The 22,221-nt window shown below is 42.9% G+C and overlaps 1 pseudogene; it reads right to left on the minus strand.

Moving 5' to 3' along the window:
* Positions 1 to 23: 23 nt before the first annotated feature.
* On the minus strand, positions 24 to 13,532 carry LOC135793920 (uncharacterized; annotated as a pseudogene).
* Positions 13,533 to 22,221: the final 8,689 nt, after the last annotated feature.

Raw genomic sequence — 22,221 nt, forward strand, 5'->3', positions numbered from 1 at the left:
GGAATAAAAACACAAAAACTGCATTTCTTGCTCAAATTTAATTTAATCTTTAAATTACTTAAAAGAATTTACCTTTTGTGTGTTAAATTAAATGTTTCTTTGCTACTTTTGCGTTGTTTTTGTATGTATTGGTAACAATGTCACTTCAAAAAAAAATGCACCAAATTAATAACCCGCAAATCTTCCCAATTCTTTTAAACTACGGCTTTGAAATTATTGAACACCACGTAAGCGGTGTACTTACGTGCTGAATCTTATAACTAACAAACAGAATAAATCGAGGAAAAAGAGAAAAATAAAATACATGTACACTCAATCACCACATCAGACGACTTTGTAGCGAGCCTTATTGAATGTGTGATGCCCAGACGTTTGCAGTTTGAGCAATTCCTCCTTGATAAGACGCGTGATCTCACTTTTCGCCTTGGAGACGGCAATGTCGCTGGTACTCTCAATCGCAAGATATAACTTGCGCTCGCCTTCAGGCGGCGCCTTGCCTGTTGCCACGTATGTGCCACGCACAGTGATGCCCGCTTCAGAGTATTCACTGATCAGCGCTAATGCCTCCTTGGACGTAACGCGCCATCTCGCCTGTTGCGGGAAGTCGTTTATCTCCAGTTCCTCCTCGTATTTCCTAAACGTTTGTTCCGAATCATCATCGCCGCGCTCGTCATCATCCTTTGGCTGGTAGTTCAGCTTGGTGTTGAGTTTCGCCGCTAATTGTTCGGCGACAGTCTTCGCCGTAATCAGTGGATGACTACCGCTACCCTTCAGGATCGATTCAGCGGCCTGCTGCGTGGCAAACTTAGTGTCGCCTGCCATACTTTTGGTCAGGTTAATTCGCGACGCAAGCTTCTTCGCCAGCTCTAATTTATCGACGACAGAGTTCTGCATCATCTGTGATGAGTTAATTACGCCCAGTGGCGCTTTAATCTCCTTCACGATGCGTTTCGTCGCAAACATCGATTCGATCTGCTGATCAATATCGTGTTCTAAATCTTCATCATCGGAATCCGCAAGTCCCAAAGCGGCTTTCTGGAACTTCTTACGTTCGTTCATCGCGGCCGCTTCATTCTCGTCGAATTTAAAGCCTTTGCCGCTGAAACCGCCACCGGAGTGCACCTTTTGCCTTCCGCCTGCTGCTTAATCTTGTAGTTCTCCCACAGGTTACGCAACGGCTCTGGAACCGGTATATTTGCCAACTCAAACGCTTTCACCACGTCTCCCGAGTAACGATCCTGCTCCGGAGTTATGAATGTGTACGCGAAGCCTTTGTTCCCAGCGCGTCCAGTGCGCCCGCAGCGATGGACATAATCTTCGTAATGATTAGGGCAGTCGTAATTCACCACCAAAATCAACTGCTTCACGTCCAAGCCACGGGCAGCAACAGAGGTAGCAATTAACAGTCGAACCTTGCCGCTTTTGAAGTCAACAATGGTACTGTCGCGATCAAATTGATCAATACCACCGTGCAGAGACATACAACTATAGGAAGCTTTCATAAGGTCCTTCAATAAGATATCGGCGTTCTCTTGTTTATCGACAAAACGATAATTGCACCGTGCTCTTGATACACGCCAAGCAATTCCAAAAGTTTGAGGAACTTCTGATCTTCTTCGATGATGACAACATGCTGTTCCACTTCCTTGCACACTACGGAACGACCCCAACCTGGATCTCAATCGGCCGTTGAAGAATTCGCCGCGCTAACGCTTCCATTTGTCGCGGGAATGTAGCGCTGAACATTACAGTCTGTCGATCCGGACGGACATTGTCAATAATACGCATTACCTACAGAAAAATCAAAGTTTTGCAATAAAGCGCACAAAACAATGGAAATCAAATTAGTTACCTGTGGTTCAAAGCCCATGTCAAACATACGATCGGCCTCATCGAGGACAATATAAGTGACGCGTCGCAGATTGGTCACCTTGCCACTGTTGGCAGCAAGCATGTCGATCATGCGCCCCGGCGTGCACACGATCACCTCAGCGCCGCGTTTCAGCTCAGCGATTTGTTCCGAAATGCCAGTGCCGCCGTAAACACAAACCGCATGCAGATTCAGGCTCTTTGTGAAGCGCTTAATATCGCGCCCGATCTGAATGCACAACTCACGCGTCGGCGTCATTATGATTGTGATCGGCCCGTCCAGTTCTTCAAGCGGTGGTTGATCCAAAATGTGCCTAAACATCGGTAAAAGAAACGCAAGTGTTTTACCGCTACCTGTTTTGCAATGCCAATGAGATCTCTACCTGACATAATCGCCGGTATGGCTTGCGTTTGGATGGGCGTCGGCTTTTCGAAGCCGAGCCGCTTGAGAATGTTCAGCTCTTTCGTGGAGACGCCGCATTGCGCCCATGTTTTTATCGGTTTCGGACAACCTCGGCCTGCCAACACCACAAATAGTTAAAAATCTGCTTATATTTGAAGTTTTAAGCGTGAAAAGCACTTACCTTTTACCCGAATACCTTCCATCTCTTCCTTGTACGCTTCCACTTCATCCGGCGTCATTTTTGCGATCTCCGGAACTTCAACATAGAATGTCTTGCGGAATGGCGGGTACACCACTTCGGTGTGATCAACTTTAGCGAGTTCCTTCTTTTGTTTGTTGGCTATATTCGCCGCAGTGTCCTTCAAGTCTTCCAACTCTTCCTCGGAGGAATACTCTAACCCATCCTGATTCTGTTCAATTAGTTCTCCTTTGTTTTCACCTGTCTCGCTTTCGCCACGCCCGTCACTATCACCATCTTCTTGGTGTCTTTCGCACCCTCTTTGTCATTCTTCTTCAGACCAAACTTATGAATTTGCATTACTTCCTCATGAACGCCCTTCATAAACTCGTCCAACGGATCGACATCCTCATCTTCTTCCATACTATTAACAGTTTGTGGCACAACGTCAACCTGAGATACTTCGACTTCGACTGGTTTCTCAACTAAAGGTTTTGATGCTTTATTATTTGGCTCTTCAACGGTTTGCTCCGTAGTTTCGGTCATTTCCGAATCTTTCGCTTCGGTTTCGTCAATTTTGTCTCGCCATCACCGCCTTCGTTAACAATAGACTCAACATCTCCATTTCCTTCACTCTTCTCACCTTTATCTTCGTCCTCGGAATCGTCCTCAAGCGACCACTTCTTAGCAGTTTGCTGTTGCGAATCAGGTATCACAACTGCTGGAGCCGCACCTGCTGCAGCTTCCTCTTCCTCCTTTTCTTTCGCTCCGCGCGCCAGCGCTCAATACGTTCACGCCGTTTTTGCATCTCTAACTCTAGTTTCCTTTGTTCTTCTTCCTTGTCCAAGTTGGCTGGATCAAAAGGCAGCTCATGCTCCTTTCTGGATTCCTTTGGTGACCGTGATCTTGACTTGTTGTGACTTCGTTTATCTTTCTTACGTTTATCGCGTCCATCACTATAAAAGACCACCAATTTAACAATTAGGATTTTTTCTATATTTTGAAACCATTATTAAGATGAAACCTTACCGTCGGTGAGTTTCACGTTCATGGCTGTACGACCTTCTTTCTTTGCGCTCATCACGATGATCTCGAGACCGGCTGGATTTCTCCTGGATTTGCTTCGCCTTTCTTGACTTTTGCTGCGTTTTTCCTTCGACTTGCTGGAACGTTCGCGAGATTTGGAACGTCGACTGCGCGGTGATTTACCAGAGCGATCCTTGTCACGATTACGACTCCGAGATCTTCTACGCTTTCGCGCCGGCGAACGACTACGATCACGACTGCAAACACGCAACATTGGCATTAAAATGAAGAAGCAAATACAAAACAACAAGCGTCTTACCCGCTGCGAACCATGGTTATAACTACGCCGCTAGTGCATCAATTACTATGTTTACAATAGCATACGTGCAATTGTTTAGAAATGATAACGTTGAAATCGAGATGAAACATGATCACAGACTTTGATTACAATCGAAGAACACACATTCTTGCTATGCCGATCGAACAATTACGCTGGTAACATGATTTGGTCACTTCTAACCTCAAAATTTGAATTACCCATAAAGCGCCAAAACGCCACACTCGCAACTCTGCCATTTATTCAAATATTCAAACCACGAAGTATAGATACTTCGTGATTCAAACTGTAAAAAGAGTAATAATTTATTTAATCAAGTTACCGTTGTCATTTATTTGATATATTTTCTACTTTCTTTACAAATATATTAATAAATTATTATATATTATTATTATATTCTTGAAGAGAATACGAATAAGGAAACATAAACTTCATGTAATATTTCACAGACGTATTGCCGTTTATTTGTATTAACTTCAAACAAAAAGAGGACTTCACAATAAAAGTAAATTTAACGTAAAAAGTCAGGTTCCGATTTCGTCCAGAGTGGCGTTATTACACAAGTTATTTCTACAATGGGATATATTCGGAATCGAATGCTTCGCCCACTCTGCCAATAATCCAAAATGCCGCTTAAACTATATGAAGCACACATAAATGGAGAAACGATTGTAGTTTTAACCTAGAGGTAATTACAATGTATGTACATAGATAGAGTGATCACTAAAATGTAATTTAAGCATAGCTTAGCACCATATTGTCTTGAATTTCGTTCGTGTGAAAACACGCCATGTCTTATCGTCTGAATATTTATACACACTGATTGTGAAATCGAAATAAACCATCTCGGTAATAAATATGCTCACTATCTAAGTGGTTTCTTTACATGTTTACACGTTTTAAATACTCTCCATATAATATTAAACGTTCTCAAAATATCGCTCTCCTCCCCGGCTAACACATTTATCTCATTTGTCGTTTGCACCAAAGTTTTGTCATCAGAGATTCCTCTCTGAATGTATTCGAAAATATGGTACTACTCCACTAAACGTAAAACCTTACATCACTAACATGAAAATTGTAAGCGTATTGATGTCAACATAGAAATATTGACGTCTTGGAAATATTTTACATCACAAGCGTAAGTGAATAATTGCTTTTATTTGTTTACACATTAATCAAATCTAGGCGCATAGAGAATCGGAGTAACAAAGGGCATGATACAAGATTGCGTGCGTGGACATTAATAGTTGCATCAAGCGGACTCGACCAATCCTTCATTTCTACATCCACGAAGTGGAAATCTCAAACGAATACTTATTAGCGCATAAAATCTCTTTCCTTCCATCGGACACGTAAGGTACTTAAAAATAAATATGGTGTCTGGCTGTACAAAATTTAATCCTCCTTCTCTTGTTATAATATAAACTAAGCGTATGTGTTTGATTTGGATCACTTCGCACGATGCGCAACAAACACACTCGAAGACCAAGTGATATATAACTGTCATGGCGACCTTCGATTAGTCATTATACTGCTAAGTGACAGGTTGTTAATTGCAATGCATGTGGTATGCCACATCCAATCAGGTAAACTGCGTCCGCAACTTCCACACGACAGATTGGCAAAAGCGGTACATGTCATGGCGTCGTTAATTATTTGTGTCGTCCACTTCCGTCCCTAATAGTTAAAATATATATTTCATAGGCACCCTTTGTTGCAGTCCAATAGTTACAAGAATAATCGTATGATAATTCCATATCGCATCTGTCAAACGTTTGTTTCCTCATTAGAAAATCATCAATATTTGTTTAGACTTTAGATATTCCTATAGCACTCAATTGCTTACTTTTTTGTGTGAAAATCAAAGATGGATACCGTTTTTCTTTTGCCATCCACCTCGCTCATAGTCGACAAAATGACTCGATATTCTTCACTAGGTACATTTATTGTTATCGTTAGCTTCTTAGGTGCACTCTAAAGTAAGAATGTAAGTATGTTATTGATACAATTCTTTTCTGGGTAAAGTTTAAAAATAGAATCGTTACTCTCTATCTGCGTAACTGAACTCGCATCGAATGGGTGACGGCGCACATCATGCAGTCATCATTTTGAGTATGATAGATCAGAAAAGTTACAAATACTCCCCGCATTTACATCGTCGTACAATATAGCATGTTTGTCTAAATATTTATTTTGGTGTATACTATAAGAATATTGTTTGAAAATCTATTCATCGCGCTGCCGCTCCTTAATAAATCATTAATAAGTACATAGAAATACATAAATACAAACATTTCTCTTATACTTTTATAAATAAATTCAATTCTCCGTAAAACTTTAATAATTCGCGCCGTTCGAGAAACGTGACTAATAATCCTCACCAAAGGATGTCACCGGCTATTTTAATCGTATAGTATTCTAACGTAAAACACATAGCTTATTAAACACGAGGCAACCTCGCGCTACGCGTAAAATCAAATCTTACATTCTTAGAGCATTCGGTCTGAATACATAGCACCATAAATCACTGCACGGAAATGATCGGTATATCAACGGGCCGATATCATTTAGTCATATTCTCGATGCTCTACGTCAAGACACCTACCACCACGCTAGTCTAGAAATTGCACTGTGCCAACTTTAGTCATCGTTGGTCTTGTCGTAGGGAATGTCGGATTCCATCTTGAGCGTTGTCGAGGTCGGGTCGTAATACCCGGCCAGGTAGTAGATGTCGTTGTTGTCGTAGATGGTCGCGTAGCGCTTGGGGTTGTCGCCCAGCTTGTTGGTGTAGTCTAGCAAAGGCAACACCTCGCATTTGTGGGAAATTGTTTGGACGTCGTTCTCATCCACGTGGGGAGACTCAAAAGCGCGCCCTGGTATACAAGAAATAAAAGTTTTTATCTTCTGAAAGAAATAACACATTTCAACAGCCTTACTGGATATTTGAGACCTTGCGGACATCCTATGGTCTCTTCAGGATGATAAAACCACTTGACCTTCACCACCATAGTCCCACAGGACTCCCACATCGCTTCTATCTTCCCGATGTACGGCCGGTCAGGCCGACCCGTGGAGAGAAACACGGCAGAATCGCCCACCTATAAACGCAACCACAACAATACATCGTATTTCAAATAAATTCTTCCTAAAACTTACTTGAATAGTCTCTTTGCCTCTTTGAATAGCCCTGTAAAATTGCTTTCTAGATCTGCCTTTTGTTCTCGGCCGTTTGTACCCCTTGCCCGACCATCCCCACATCTGTCGTGCCGGCAGAAATGCGCTCATTTTGCTGCGCGATTCGCACGATTCCTGGCGATCTCTAAACTTTTTAGATTTCTGTGCCTTCGCCTCCAGGATATCGTCCATCGTTACTTCATCCTCGACATTCGGTACGGGATCAGTACACTCCTCAATTTCGGGTGCATCTACTCCGCCTTCTACGTCCACAATCACCTCGTCAACATCCGCATCCACTTCAGACACGACAGTCTGATACTCTTCAGTCTCTTCCACTTCTTCCGCCGCGTTTTCTTGCCTGAAGAAGTGTCATTGTCATGAGTGCTCTTTTGTGATGGTGTTTTTATGCTTGTGATGTTTCTTGTGGTGTTTGTGGTGTTTACTGTTCTCTTCTGGGTACTTATGCTTCTTGCGCTTCTTCCGCTCGTCGTGCAACTTCTGCTTGAACTTGTTGCGCTTCTTCTTCTTTAGCCGCCGCCGCTCTTTTGTACGATTGCAGGTCTTTGTTAATGGAATCTTGATTGCTCTTCGCAAGTTTAGTGTCAGGTTCTATCTCCGATTCTTTCGGAAAAATTGCGGGTGGTGGCGGCGGCGGTGGTGTGGGGATTTGTGGACCACTGGCGCACGTCGCTCCTCAACAGTCGAGGTGCGTCGTCGTTTTTCGACAGACTCAATAAGGGATTCGGATCGTATTCAATGATGGGATAATCAACCGGTAGAAGGCGAATGTCTTCGATAGCGATGCGACCACTGTCGCCATCGTCAAACTCGACAGATACAAATTTCAAATCCGTCTCAGAACCCTCAGGTTCTGCCACACTACCGGGATACAGACATCTGTACTGTTGGCTCCAGTATGCGCAGAGACGAGTTCCGGGTGGAAGTTCCTCTGTTTTTGTAGGCGGCACCTCCAAAATCTAAACAAAACAAATAATACACCGTCAAATTGCATGCTCAGACACATCAAGTGAATACTCAAGTACTCACCGCATCACGAAGAATTTCCTCTCTAGACATAATATGCGGACGATTTCCGCGCTCACCATCAAAGTGATGGAGTATACATCTGGAGGTTCTACAGCATTTAATCGCCCCGCGTAGAAAAGCCCGCCCATCGCGGTAAGAACCCTTAATTTAGGTTGTTCCAAATGATTTGTAGTCAGAAGACACCTGCAGTCAATTTCTGGAGCCGGTTCAACGTCTTCTTGCTCCTCTACTTTTATTTCTTTCCCATTGTGAGACTGAGTACCTGTTGTGGTGTCTGCTGGAACGTCTTTTGCAGGCTCCGCAGTTAAAGGAGATTCTTCCTCCTCACTGTCTTCTTTATTATTTGTAAAATCATCCACATCAACGCATTCTGGTAAATTCTTATCCTCCTTCTCCACTACCTCCACATCTACTTCAATATCAGTATCCTCCTCATGGGAATGAGAAGCATCATCTGTTGGAGTAGGTGTGATAACTCTCTGATGCCTATTTCGAGGTTTATAAGTATCATCAACAAATCGTGGTGGGTCCGAATAGACGGAATTGTTCTGAATCAGTTTCTCCTTGGCCGCCAATAGGTACCCCACAAGGTTACCTTTCTTCAATTTCTTCGCTACTATAGTCTCCGTGCCCGACTGAAGACCCGATGAAGACATGAGCTTTTTCGGACGGCCAACCTTCCGTTTTTGAAGATTTATACGACAAGTCCATTTCTGTATCATCACTATACATTTTACGCACTAGACATTGTTGTAAGCCGTTGTTTTCCTGGTTGCCATACGCGCATAGTTTCGGTGGTTTTAGCAACTCCATGCATACGTTATTATTGGTGTGACTCACTGGAGTACTGATCTTGTCCAGTCGAGGAGGCGGTGTGTTACGATCGGAAATAATAGCCTTCTTGCGCGACTTCTTTTGTTCCTGTATCGCTCCCTGTGCTCGTGCCTCTTGGGCCGTAGTTTACTCAACTCGCGTTGCTTCTCCCTGTACTTGCGCTGGAGATCCGCGAGACGCATCCGCATGTCCAGCTCCATGGCGTTCATGCACGGCCAGTCGTTGTTGCAGCAGCTCGCCTGCGACCTGCTGGCTAAGAACTTCTTGGCCTCCTCCTCTGATTCTTTGGTTTTATAAGTGCGATAAGAATCCTCCTTACACGTACATGACTTAATACTATTATCACGTTTCTTGTCATCACTCTGAATATCACTAATGTTCATTTGTTTCGGTTTTGTTTCGCACTCGAGTTCGTAATCGCCTTCTAGCTTGCGTTTCTCACACTTGGTATTTTCGCGCTTAACATGTCGGACATGCTGAACGGTTGAGTTAACTTCCTCCATGATGCGCTGTTCAGCCAGGGCACAGAGCAGATCCAATCCGGCCAGTTCGTCTTTCGCCGGGCCGGGTTTGTCGGCCAAGGTCATCTGAGCAATACGCTCCAGGACTTCATCATTCGACTTTGTACAGCAGGGAATATTGACTGATGCCGGTGCTACTGCATCGAGCTCTATCTTTTGGGAGTTCTCAAACTCCTCGATACTGTTGGAAAGTAGTTCCAATCCCGACAAATCTGGACTTGATGACATCACATCACCCTCCGGTTGTTTCTCTCGTTTGATATCAAGAATAGGTTTAGTGCATTGTTCATTGGTGATTGGTATGAGAGACTTCACTGTCGACACTAATGAGTTCTCATTCGATTGAACGTGAGGTAATGTGTTTGATTCATCCTCCTCCCCTTCATCCATCTTCTCCTGTTTGGTTGTGAATGCTTCATGTACTATAGCAGGTGTGACAGCTGCTGGTTCAGATGTAACCACTCTAGGTAAATTAGGTACTAACCGCTCTTGTATACTTAAATCAGGTACGCTATTGGAAAGTTTGCCAACGAGGTGGTCCTGAACCTCCTCTTTGCAAGGAGGAAGTTCCTCCTGCACCTCACATTCGGGCCCTTCAGTTTGATTGCTTGCGTCCTGGACGCTCGCCTCCTCGTCGGGGTAAAGTCCGGCGGAGGTGTGAGACAGGTTACCGGTGACGTCGCCTGTGACCTGCACGTGGCCGTTGGATGAATTTCAGGAGCCGGGGCCGTATTCTGAGAGAGGATCAGATTGGAAGGATGCTGGTAGATAACGTGGGTGGTAACCAATGGGCCCATATTAGGATCTGTGTACACCGTACCCGTGTTATTATCAAACGAGCTTACAGTCTGTTGCACTTTGTTCTGGTTCAGCTCCGATTCGATTTTGATGAATGTCGTCGTCGGAATCGGCAGCGGCAGTTTACGCTTGTCCGTCGTGACGGCGAGCAGGCGTGCGCTATGCGTCTGCTGATGCAACGTGGTGCTAGACTGCAGGTAGTCGAAGAAGAGCTTAGCAGTTGCAAGGGCGGGGGTGGTAATGTGGGCGGCAGCAGGACGTGCGACGATGGATGATGGTAACTGGGCCACACGACTTGTTGAACTTGTTCTGTTGGCGAAAACAACTGCGTGAGTAACTCACGAGGAGTTAATGTTCACAAGGCATGCATTCTCAATGGTCGCATCTATCGTCGAGTACAAATGATGCAATTCCTAGCTAATGACTTACCGACGCTTGTGGTTGGTAAGAGAAGTAAACCGCCAGTATTGTGATCGCGAACAAGTTGAAATCCGACGGGTGGCATCGGCATGGGCAGCAATGGTTCCATTGGCAAGTGTGCTAAAATACCAATTTACATTACGCCCAAGACGAACGCTAATGCTAATTTACGATAAAGATCAAATCATCGGTTCATATGATGAAAAAATGAGATCGAGACGGTTGGCATTGAACATGTCCTTAGATAACATCTGCGAACGCTTCATCAATTCGAAACCGTACTCGCTGCACGAGTCTCAAATATCAGTTCAAATGAAGTACATGAACGTTAGGCCCCGTGTGAGCGTCACTTGCGTGCTCAATGAGTAAGTTTCTTCGCGGAGTGCAGCCACTCCGATTTGAATTAAGGGACCATATTAAACGCGCTTTTGTAGGCGCAGCCGTTTTCATCGTGTGACTTTTTATTTATAGAAACATCTAAAAATATTGCCCGCTGATGACATTATAAACCCAGCGTCTTGCATGATAATTAACGACGATGTGTCCCGGCAATTTTACGCAACTGAATGCAATTTTTCAATTCAACATTTTCAGATTTGGATATTCTTGCAGTTGGTAATTTAAGTTGTTTACAAGTAGGCATAGACCTCGCACATCCAGTGCGAGAGCGTGAATAAAAAGCGCTATCGAAACTAAATAAAAACGGCAAAGGAGTGAAAGGAGAGTCACGAAATTAGAGAACATTAAAATGCACGCTCACCAGGATACTGCCAAAGCGTAGGAGTAGCCAAGGCGGAGTTGTGTGCGCCACCTACGGGCCAGCCGGCGAATCCGCCGCCGCGCTCCTCCGGGGGCACTGCAGCAGCGTACCACCTCCCACAACGCCCGCCGTTCCGCTGGTCGCACCCATGTCGGCATCTACAAACACACGAGAAACGCGCTCGCGTTCAGACAATAAATTCCAAGCGCGCGGCCTATGAACGCGCCAAGCGGCGAGCGAGCAATTCTAGCACGCTGGCAAACACACTCACCCAGATCGGAGATGCGCGTAACATTTTTCATTTGCGCCGCACTTATGGTCGTCAGCAGGCCCGGATGGCCCGCGTGCGCCGTCATTGGCGATAACGAGGGCGACGCAATGACTTCCTGGTGCTTGCGTTGTCGTGCGACTGCAATTCCTACGGGGATGTTACCTGTCGAAAGCCCAGAAGAAGCAAAAGAAAACACAAAAATTAGGCGTTGTTGCCAGCGGCGTTCTGAAGTGGACGTTACCATTGCTAGTCACGACCGTCGGCAGCGACCCGATGCCGCAGTGCTGGACCTGATCGTGGCACACGTTGGAGACGCACGTCTTCTGAGTTGGAGATGCCACTTCAACTTTGATGGTCGCGTGCACGTTAGGAGAGCCGCTGGTTGTGACCTCGGCCACCTGACAAGGTGTCGCGCCCGGTTCCTTCTTTATGGACACAAGGTTCCAGTTTACCGGGTTTGTGCGGCTGCATCCTGACGGTGTGTTCAGATGTTTCGACCTAGTGGGCACGCAGGAGCAACAACTCTTCTTGCAGCACGCCGCGGTCTCATCGGGCAACTTCTTCGGCGTCGACGGATATTCGGGCTGTTGGATGATTATGTTGGAGTTGAAGCCCTTTGTCAGCACGTCAAGGTGCGTTACTGGCACCGGTGAGTACGGCGAACCAGGTGGAGGCGTTGGAGCGCCGAATGTATAACCACTCGATGCGAACAACGACTCTGAAACTGCGGAGGGCAAATCCTAACTGAGACTTTTATCCAGCACCACAGGAATGTTGTTTACAAAATAGAGCAGCAATTGAGCATTCGCAGCCAGTGCCACAGCGATAACACTGATTCACATCTATGAGCTATCTCAGATATTTGTTGATATTTTGCAAGAAATAATGGGTATACAAAAGATTCGCCTCATAAAAATGTTGCGATGTTTCATAAGCGCTGCTGGCTCGCAATGTGCGGGTAATCACATCCTTTCGCTTGTTTTGAAGTGCACTTTGGAACTAGTGATCGACTGCTCAATACGCAGAATGTTGAAACTGATTGGTTTTCCTACCTTTGTGAGCAGGATGGAATGCCGCGCCAGGTGTGGGCTGAATCGTGGCGGTCGCCAAACGTCCGATCGCCGAGCTGTGGGAGTACAGGGCACTACCGAACGTCGGGCTACCCGGCAGAAACGAATAGAACCCTAATACGCAGGCAGAGAAATAACAAAACCTACTTTTAAAATCATACCAACAAAAAGACAATGTTAGCACATGAGTGTGTGTTGGTTGGAGTCACCCGTCGTCAACCTGACACAAATTAAAAGGAGTGATGTTAGAAAGAAAAGAATAACTTACCATCTGGTGCGAAATTAGCGGCGGATTGTATGGGCGGCGGCGCTACAGGCCATAGTCCCTATGAGCGGGCCCCCGGCCCGGCGGGCTGCCCAACATAACTTAACAACTCAATCCAGCTGAAAATCGAAATTGGAATTAATTGGGATCAATAAAGTCGACAATCAAGCCGCCAGTCATTATAAAATCATTCACAAAAAATCCCTTTGAGTTTCTTTGATGCGATATTATTTGTATAATCGTACATAGTAGGCTGTAGAAAAAGGCTGCAGTTTGATTAAAAGTTTTGTTGTCATAATAAATTTATGGTCGCATAGGCAATTTCAGCCTACACGCACACACAACTTTGCAAAATGTCACATATTTTATCTGTTTCTGACAAGATGCGCGCTTTTACATCATAGAAAATAAATTTACTTGTGCCGCGATCTCCAAAAGACAAATGATTAATCCACTCATCAAACTATACTGAATAGTTTGCTGGCTCCATGCAAAGGATTCTGTAAGCTACTTGAAGATTCGCTCCAGGACACATTTGAAAAATACCATCCATTCTGTAGTTTCGAAAGCGACCACAAACACAAAGCACGAGGCCCAAACACACTGAGCAATTCCAAAATAATGGATAAGGTGGAATTGCCGGTATATTCACAGGACTCCCGTCAGGGCGACAAGCTGTTAATTTGGGAAACCCCCGGAAGACAAGTACTTCCAAACAGACAACAGCTTATCCGAAACCAGTATTTTTACTACGCCGAAAACTCCCGAAAACCCGAACAAATCTGCGAAGTGGACAGCGCGCAAGCCCAAGGTGATCAGCCCGATTTGGACATGGATAAATTACTAAATCTGACAAGTGCAAAGGTGTTCTGTCGCGAAGTGCACACCCTAAAAACAATGTATTCTTTCGAAATCGCGGTACATCCAGTACGAGATTGCAGACCATCGCGGGGAGCAGTGACGATGTCAGCTGCCATTCCACATCCCCTACCTCAATGGCGGAAAACACATACGCAGAATATAACGAAGATCCTGTCATCTCAGGACATGAATGGAACTGTTCCAACACCTCTCATGAGGTAAGAACTAAGGTTTCAGCTGATTCTCACAGGCCAACATCTACCAGCGAAGGATATCATGATGACTTCGATTGTGTGTACGATAATCACTCCGCGTTCGGTGATGACGAGGAATCTTTGGAAACGCTTAGCATATGCTGTACTACGGTGAAGTCAACCCCAAAACGGATTTTGAAACACATAATACATCACTCTATAGACGTATTCAGTACGCATGTGACCATTTTTCATTACCGTCATTCCCCGCACATCAGAAAAAGAATGCAAGGTGCGAAAACAGTTGAAGAAGAGGAATAAGAACAAAGTCTCTTTTATCAACACGTGCAAAATTCAGCTTTACTACAGTTTGTAGTAATGTTTGTCATGCTAATCGTCTGCATGCTCGTCAAGGTATATTTTGGCAGAGCATAAATTAAATTTGGAAATACATATTAATAAATTGTATTGAAGTACTCCTGATATTCTTACAAATTTAGAATCAGTTTGAATTTTAGTAATAGTAGTAACTTTCGAGGCCGGAAGTTATTGAAATCAAATAAATAAACTACAAGTGTCACCAATGTGGACAGGTAAGGAAAAAACGTGTTTGGATATAGAAAAGTACTATCCGCATAAATTAGTCATTCCGATGGCCGGTGTTTACACAATCCCGTCCTTCGAGTGGCGGGCTGGGTTTTGTACCTGCCCGAAACGCGATTCCGCGTCTCGGCCATCTGTGCGTCGAGCACGTCACGAAAATATTTTCGAGCCGAGAGGAATCGTCGCCGTCGCGATGCATCCGTCGCCGACTGGAATGAGATTTGGGGAAGGGGAGTAGTTTACCAGCCGGTTCCAAGAGCAAGAGCTTAGAGAGCTTTGCAGTGCAAAGTCTAGGAGAGTGTGAACTAATACCAGTTACCAGTACCTTGAGTGGAACTGCATACAAAATTTCGAACGGAAATTGAATCTAATATCCTCGACATCTATAAATCATCATGGAAGAGAAGATCACTGGGATCAATGCAAACTGAACGAATACTAGGGAGAATTGGACACTTCCCCATGTTGTATTTGTAACTAACTCTTGAAGTCATCTCCATATTACAAACTTTCGCGAAAGTTGATCGTATCGATAGGAGCGCGTCTTCCTCTTGGAAGATTTTTCAACATCCAGGAATACTTCAAAAGGAATGTGTTCCGCTTTACTGGATCGCTGAAGTCAGCGTTGCGATGGTCCAAAAATGCGTGACTATGCAACCCCTTCGAAGCACAAAACAGCTGAATGTGGGAGAAACTAGTCGAGGAGACAACGAGGAGCGCCGCATCGCACACGCTCGTGAGCTGGGCCTTCCATTTAAAGCTGACGGCTTGAACGCCTCGAGATCGCTTTCAAGAAGATAGAACGTTTAACTCCAGCTCAGCCAATGGCCACGTCGCGTCTCGACTCTTTAACACTCGGCTGACCGTAAGCGCTTGTAATTAGAAAAAGCTTGCCTGAGCACACACGCAAACACCTTTAAATTATTTCCAATTTCGAGCGATATCACCGTCCTAGAAACATCCCAATCAGCATAACTGAAGGTACAGCAACCAGAAATAACCTCTTGATGATATAATTAATCTCTTCATTATGAGACGACACACTCAATGAAAAGGATATCCTGGATAGCTCTCAGTTGCACATTGCTTTGTTTTAGAGTTTTTATCGAGAAACGTTAAAATCGGAAACTGCATTCGCGCAGTGTGTAAAATGCGGAATAAATGTGAAAGTGGAGTCAAAGAAGTACGTGTTCCCAGTTTATGTCTAAAGTGCAACATTATTCCTTTAACAGTGTGACATTTGAGCCGTGCCGGCCGCATAAACTGTTGGGTGGTTTAAATTTCTAGAAATGTTCTTGTTATGCATTGCGGGTTTACCATATCCATGCGGGTCATTTTTGTGCTAGATTCGCATTTTTATACGCGGTGAAGCTAAATATTATGGTTATCATATTTCTACGGAGACAACAACAAAGTCGCAATTGTTACGCATCAAAATGAGTAGAAAGAAAACAGTACGTCGAAAATGGCGACAGTAAAACAAAAGTTCGCATTTGTTTACGTTGGGATTTGCGGTGTGATAGTAAAAAGAGTACAGAGGTAAAAATCACGGAATGAAATCCGGCGCACAAAAACGAATCAATTTACTGAACAATCCTTTGGCGTGTCATAACTGTGTGCATTCGTGAGGGCAGCAGGATCGATTGCGCTCCAGTAAAGCGGTACGCATCCAAATCTGCTCTGGCCGCGCGCCGCCACCGGCGTGATGCGTGCGTGTACGATTATTAGACGCATTGGAGGGTTCAGCTCGGGGCGGCGCGGCCGAATGCAGCTGCAAGGGGCAGCGGAGGCGGCCGGCGGCGCGTTCGATGCAGTGCGGCGGGCGGCGGGGACGTGACCTCGGCCAGGCCTCCCTTTGGCGCTCCCGCACGACTCATTCACCCACGCGGTGTTGGAAAACGAACCCCGAAGCAAAAGCCTAGCCAGCCGAGGAACCGGAACGGCTGAATCTGCCACCAAAAAATTCCACTCCAAAAATGTTTTATCTCCCTTTGAGAGCAGCTTTTATTCCTTTGACAAAATCGACATCATTTATACATTATCTCGTTTTATTTTATTGTTTATGCCAAATCAGTGGCAACGCCTCATATGTTGACAAACATGCCGTTTGCACGGTAAAAATTTGAGCGTTTAAACGTCATTTAATTGTACGAGTATTAATCGATAATGTAAGCGAACTCGATTCACACTCTCGCATCGACTTCAAAGCAAATCGTCTGCATCTGGAGTTCCTTTTCTCAAAATTACCTAACAAAATAAATAAATACCATGTAATAATTATCCATTACGTGCATACAGTAAACACAGTTTTTTCTAAACATTGGCATCCTTTTCTTTTCATCGCGAATTTACGTGTGCGAATTTCATTACGATTCGCATTCCACATTGAAGCGCAAAAACAGAAAAACCAAAATAAAACATGAAACTCTCTTTCATTATAAATCAGACAACCACATGTCCACATGATGAAATGATAAAAACATGCATGAAATTGTTTAATTCAATCACAATATTTATTCAGATGAATATTAGCTTCATTTCGCAGGCATTATTCGCGCTCAAACTCATGAAAATGCTTTTAATAATTAAAAACTCATGCGCGGAATCGTCGTTTCATAAATCTATTCACACACGTCCAACGTTGTTAAAGGCAAACTTTACATTGCTATAACCATTATGTTTACTTGCTCACAGTAATGATCTTATTTGATTTGGTAAATATCAAAGTTATTCGAGTTGTAATACCGTTGAAATTGTGTTTTATTGAATGAACGTACTAAAAAATAGTAAATGAGCTAACTCGAGCATTTATTTGTAAATAAACAGTGATTATTGTTCAAAAACAAATCGATATATGCAAGATTCATAATTAAGCATTTAAGTGTTTATGTAATAATTGCAGCGTTTACTATGCGAACACAAATATGCCGGTCTATTTTTTTTTTGTTAGACCGCCTGCAAATGTTTGCTTTTTATTATTTGTACGATCATTCTATAATTCAACGATTTTTTCAGGCTTATATTCATTGAGAATCATGATTAACTTCTTTCTTGGATTAGTAGGTATTTGTGCTTGTCAATCATCGAAACTGCGTCGTATGTACGTGACGAAAGAAAGAAGTGTGGTATTAGATTTTTTACATGTGAAAATGTATTTCCTGCTGTCTGGAACCCGCAGTCGACAACGACGGAAAAGCGAACGAGGAAAGGTTCAGCCATGTTATGTGAACGTAACTGACCCACGCTTTCGTTCCGACGGAGAACTGCGCAGCAGTAAAATAGAGGCCCAGCAGGATGAGCTTCGCATCCAAGTTTTGGCTCGATTTTCACCATTTTTGCGTTCGTTCTGCGCAAAAACTTGAAATCACTAAATGTTAACCATACTATCAATAAATTACGTGATCAAATGTTCGAAATACAAACGTTTTGATGTAATTTTCGATATTTTACGGGTTTCCTGCAGCTTTGGAGAAAAACTACCGTCTGGGTTATTTTTGTAAATCGAATTAACGTTGTTTTCGTTGATTTTATCGGGTTTCAGCTCCGTGCAACTCCTCAGTTTCAAAACAACAAACATTAAACGCAAAAGTTAATTACACGTTTAGTAGTGCTTCCAGGAACCGGCAAATAAATTTAATTTTAAAAGAACGCTTTGTTTGTTGTCAGTTATTCAACTTTGTATAAAGTTGTTAATATTGCGCAGATAAAACAACTTCCTCATCTGTCCGCAGGAAAAGCTTCCCAACTGTGCGGTTTTTTTTCCGCAGTAATGCGTACGAATGTCACGAAATATTGCCGAGAATAGAGTACGGTGGTATTGTTCACAAACCTTGCTTCATTTACCAAGAACTGGCCCTCGTTGACCGACCCAAGTTGGTGGTGAATGCGGGTAAAATCCAGCAGCACATTAACGCAACCAGAAGTCGAACATAATGGCAAACTGATCACGGTTATTTTTAACACTCACAATCCAAAAAGCAATTCGCCGGCACATCTTCAATGTGCGCCTTTCCTGCAACTTCCACGTGAACGCGCACTCACACCCTTTTTATTTAATAGGAAACAACAAAGCGAGCGCTTATAAGCGGACATGCAAGCGTTTCGAAGAACGGAAAACTTCGAGTAACGCGCATATGCTCGAACCGCAACACCACGTCGGCCCGCAACTAACCTAAGTCTCTGTTTTAACGATTATTTATCGGCTGGCTCGAAAAGCACAGAGCGAACGCGACGCGCGCCTGGGATGCACCCTCATGTATCCCATACGCGGCACTAAGTTGACTGCCGCGGCACGACCGAACTACGCAACGTCGACGAGTTTTATTTGTTTGGGTGGAAAGCAGTGGAAAGGAAGGTTCGAGAGCGGACGCTCTTCGCGGCGAGCGCCGAGCTGCGTGCGGAGAGCAGCAAGCGCGGCGCACGTTCGACGGAGGCCAGCCCAGTCGAGCGGTCGCTCGGGTCGATCGTTCTGTCGCAGTCGCTGGCATTGCACGCCTAGCGCAGGGCGACACACTCGCTCGCATGGTGCATTGCCGCATGCAGGCGCGCGCTCAGTCGCTCTCGGTCGGCGGCCAGCGTGTTTTGTTCCCTGCGCCTCGTGCTTCGTGCACGACACACACACACACACACACACACACACACCAAGGAGCCGATTACGGCGGTCGCACGCTGCATGCTCGCATTGCACCACCACCGTAGAGACCCAAGCGGAGTAGAAAGGAAAGTTGGATGCTTTGGAAGCACGGGATGCAGTAATGACTGTGTTTTGGATCGAAACGCGCGCTTTTGGGAGGAAAATTGATAACAATGAAACGACGCTTTTTGAACGTTCAAAAGCCGACACAATCATTCACAACCAGGAACACTCGTACAAATTGTGCGCCGATAACACTACAATGCAGCTGCATTGTGTCGGGTAACTTATGTTTTCTTTTCGAACTTAATCCAATTAATGGCAGTACTCGCTAGAAATCGCGTATTAAATTTTCAGCAGTGCGATGTACAAGAGTACAAAATGTCATTAATATTTTAAGTCAGCTTCAACAACAAAACATAAATATAGTGATCTTAGCATCTGAATCTAAAAATAATGTTTTGAAAACATACTTATAAGTGGCATAAAACTGTTTTTATGATAGTGCGTAAAATACAAGTTTTGTGGTTTCACATGCGTGTGTTGTCATTCCAGGTGTATTATATATTTGTCTAAACTTTGTTATTATACAAAAAATATGATTATTTATAAATATAAAATCTACCCTGAAATCATTTTCTTCTCGTAGGTATTTTCTGGTAATTTTCTGTTGCGAAACAACAATTTAAATTTATATTTTAACATTAAATGTCTATTTTAGAAATAATAGCAAGTACAAAGAACTTTGAGTCTTTCCATGTTTAACTCGCCTGTAACTGTGCACAATATTTCACGTTGTTTGACCAAAAGTCACATTTTATGCACTTAATACACAATTCACTTGTTTACACGTGATATACACGTAATTTACTTACAATGTTTCAGTCAACTATTTGAGTTGACGTTGAATTTTCACGTAAATTCAACGCCAATCGTATAAAATTGCATTTACAACGCGTGGCTATATATTTCATTTTACACACAATACTTGTACGCCCAATAATTGCGAGGTAAAATTAGTTTTTCGCACAAAAACAAATGTTTTTATTAAAAAGTAATGTGAAACGTAGCGATTGTTAATTCTTCCTGTTGAACGAGTTTTTTCACGAAAAGTTTAATGGTACAAAAAATGCGGACCGGATCGTAGGTAAACTTTTATTACACATTAACTAAAAATGATAGATATTAGTTTCACAAAAGAAGTTTACACTTCCATTGAAAAATCTACAAATAAATAAATTTTAATATAAATCAAAAACAAAAAACAAAATTTTCATTGTTATTCTGCAATCTTATGGTGTTTGAATGCAGAAAATTACAACTTTATTGTCTATATATCTAAAGTTTGAACAAGAAGACCGATCAGAACGCCAGCGTTAAACTATCGAAAGTTTTTGGAAATATTCATAAAGTTAAGAAAATTAAAAAGTTTTAAAAGCTTCATCACGATAAGAAGTACTTAACTTGTGGTAGGCTTCTTTATTGTAAATGTTTCTCCTGTTATTTTTATCAATTTTAATTAATAAAAAATTAATAAAGGGAAATTCTGACTTGTGTAAAATTAAGATTAAAAAAAAAAACGCGTGGGTTAAATGTTTTGAAAACGACGGCGATAGATGTGGTTAAAATGTTGTATTATTCGAAATCTCGTCTAGTACTGCCTGCGGTCAATAAAATCTTAAAGCACAACACAAACATATCCCATTTTAAAAAATGTATTCAAAAGAATACGAAACTAATCTTCCATACAGGCTTGCTTGTGATTAAACATTTGTAGAAATTGCACGTTTTCATTTCAAATTACTTCCTTCCGACATTTCCATCAATGTTTTCATGTTATCTTATCGTCCGATGAATTTCCTTGAATGAATTGCCGAAGATTGCCTCGCGTGCGTCTTCGCGAATTGCAAATCCTCAGCAACATATTAATCTTTAACAATGGCACATATAATGTATGTACATACTCCACATTTTGATTAGCTCTCCTCGTGCAGCAATCTGCGTAAAAAATACAAATAAAAAATAAATTCCTAACGGAGTCCCACTACATGTTGTGGCACGCCGCGCCACAACGCCATTCCTATAGAAAACCAGTTTCGCTTTATTAAATTGTATAGAAGGCGGCGACACAATTCGTACTATCCTTCATCGGAATTATTAATGCGAAACTGGTTTTGCACGCGACCAACCACAGCTCGGATGGGAATGGATAGCGAGGTAAAATAATGGCCAAGCCAGCAAATAATTACTTATTTTACGTCATCTTTATTAAATCACTCGAGAACTACATTGACGGAAGAACCGTTTTACAATTTCCAATCGAAAATAAAACAGTTGAATTATTCTGAAGTGCAGAGAAATTGCCAAGGCATCAAATAATTTATACAGAGTAATAATCTTATTAAGTTTGGTTACACGAGAACATACATATTTTAAAAATTATTTCAACCCGAACCCTGAAAAATAATGAATTACAAGCTGTGGTTTTTCAGCTTTCACGCTTTCAGTTTGAAATTTCAGTTTTAGTTGCGCTACTCGCCAGTTTAAAATGTTTCCACTCTGCAGAAGCGGCGTGGAACTTTTCCTAAGCGACATGCGAGGTCGCTGCTATATCAATGTACAGAAAAACTAAGTTTAAAATCGAGCGTAATTATTTTTACACTCGTCGCTTCCGCGCCATGCAACGCTTTAATTGATTTTTTCTTCGCGTGCTTTGCGTGTATTCTAAATATTTTAGTATGTCTCAGGGAAATTTATCAAAGATATTGATGTTTTTAACATTCAACCAGAACGGATTTTTTTTATTTCAAAGCGTTGAATTTCTTTGAATTCCCAGTCATTTGCATAGCACGCATTAATTAATCTTAATGAAACACATTGTTTGTACGTATTTAGACATTCTGGTATTTTATGTACACCGTTTGCAATTTGAGTGTTTTGGTGTGAATAAT

This window comes from Atheta coriaria, unplaced genomic scaffold, assembly GCF_025399875.1.
Source record: "Atheta coriaria isolate IRGN ID8LTWV9N9 unplaced genomic scaffold, Caltech_Dcor_3.1 hic_scaffold_1_pilon, whole genome shotgun sequence".
Taxonomy (NCBI): domain Eukaryota; kingdom Metazoa; phylum Arthropoda; class Insecta; order Coleoptera; family Staphylinidae; genus Dalotia; species Dalotia coriaria.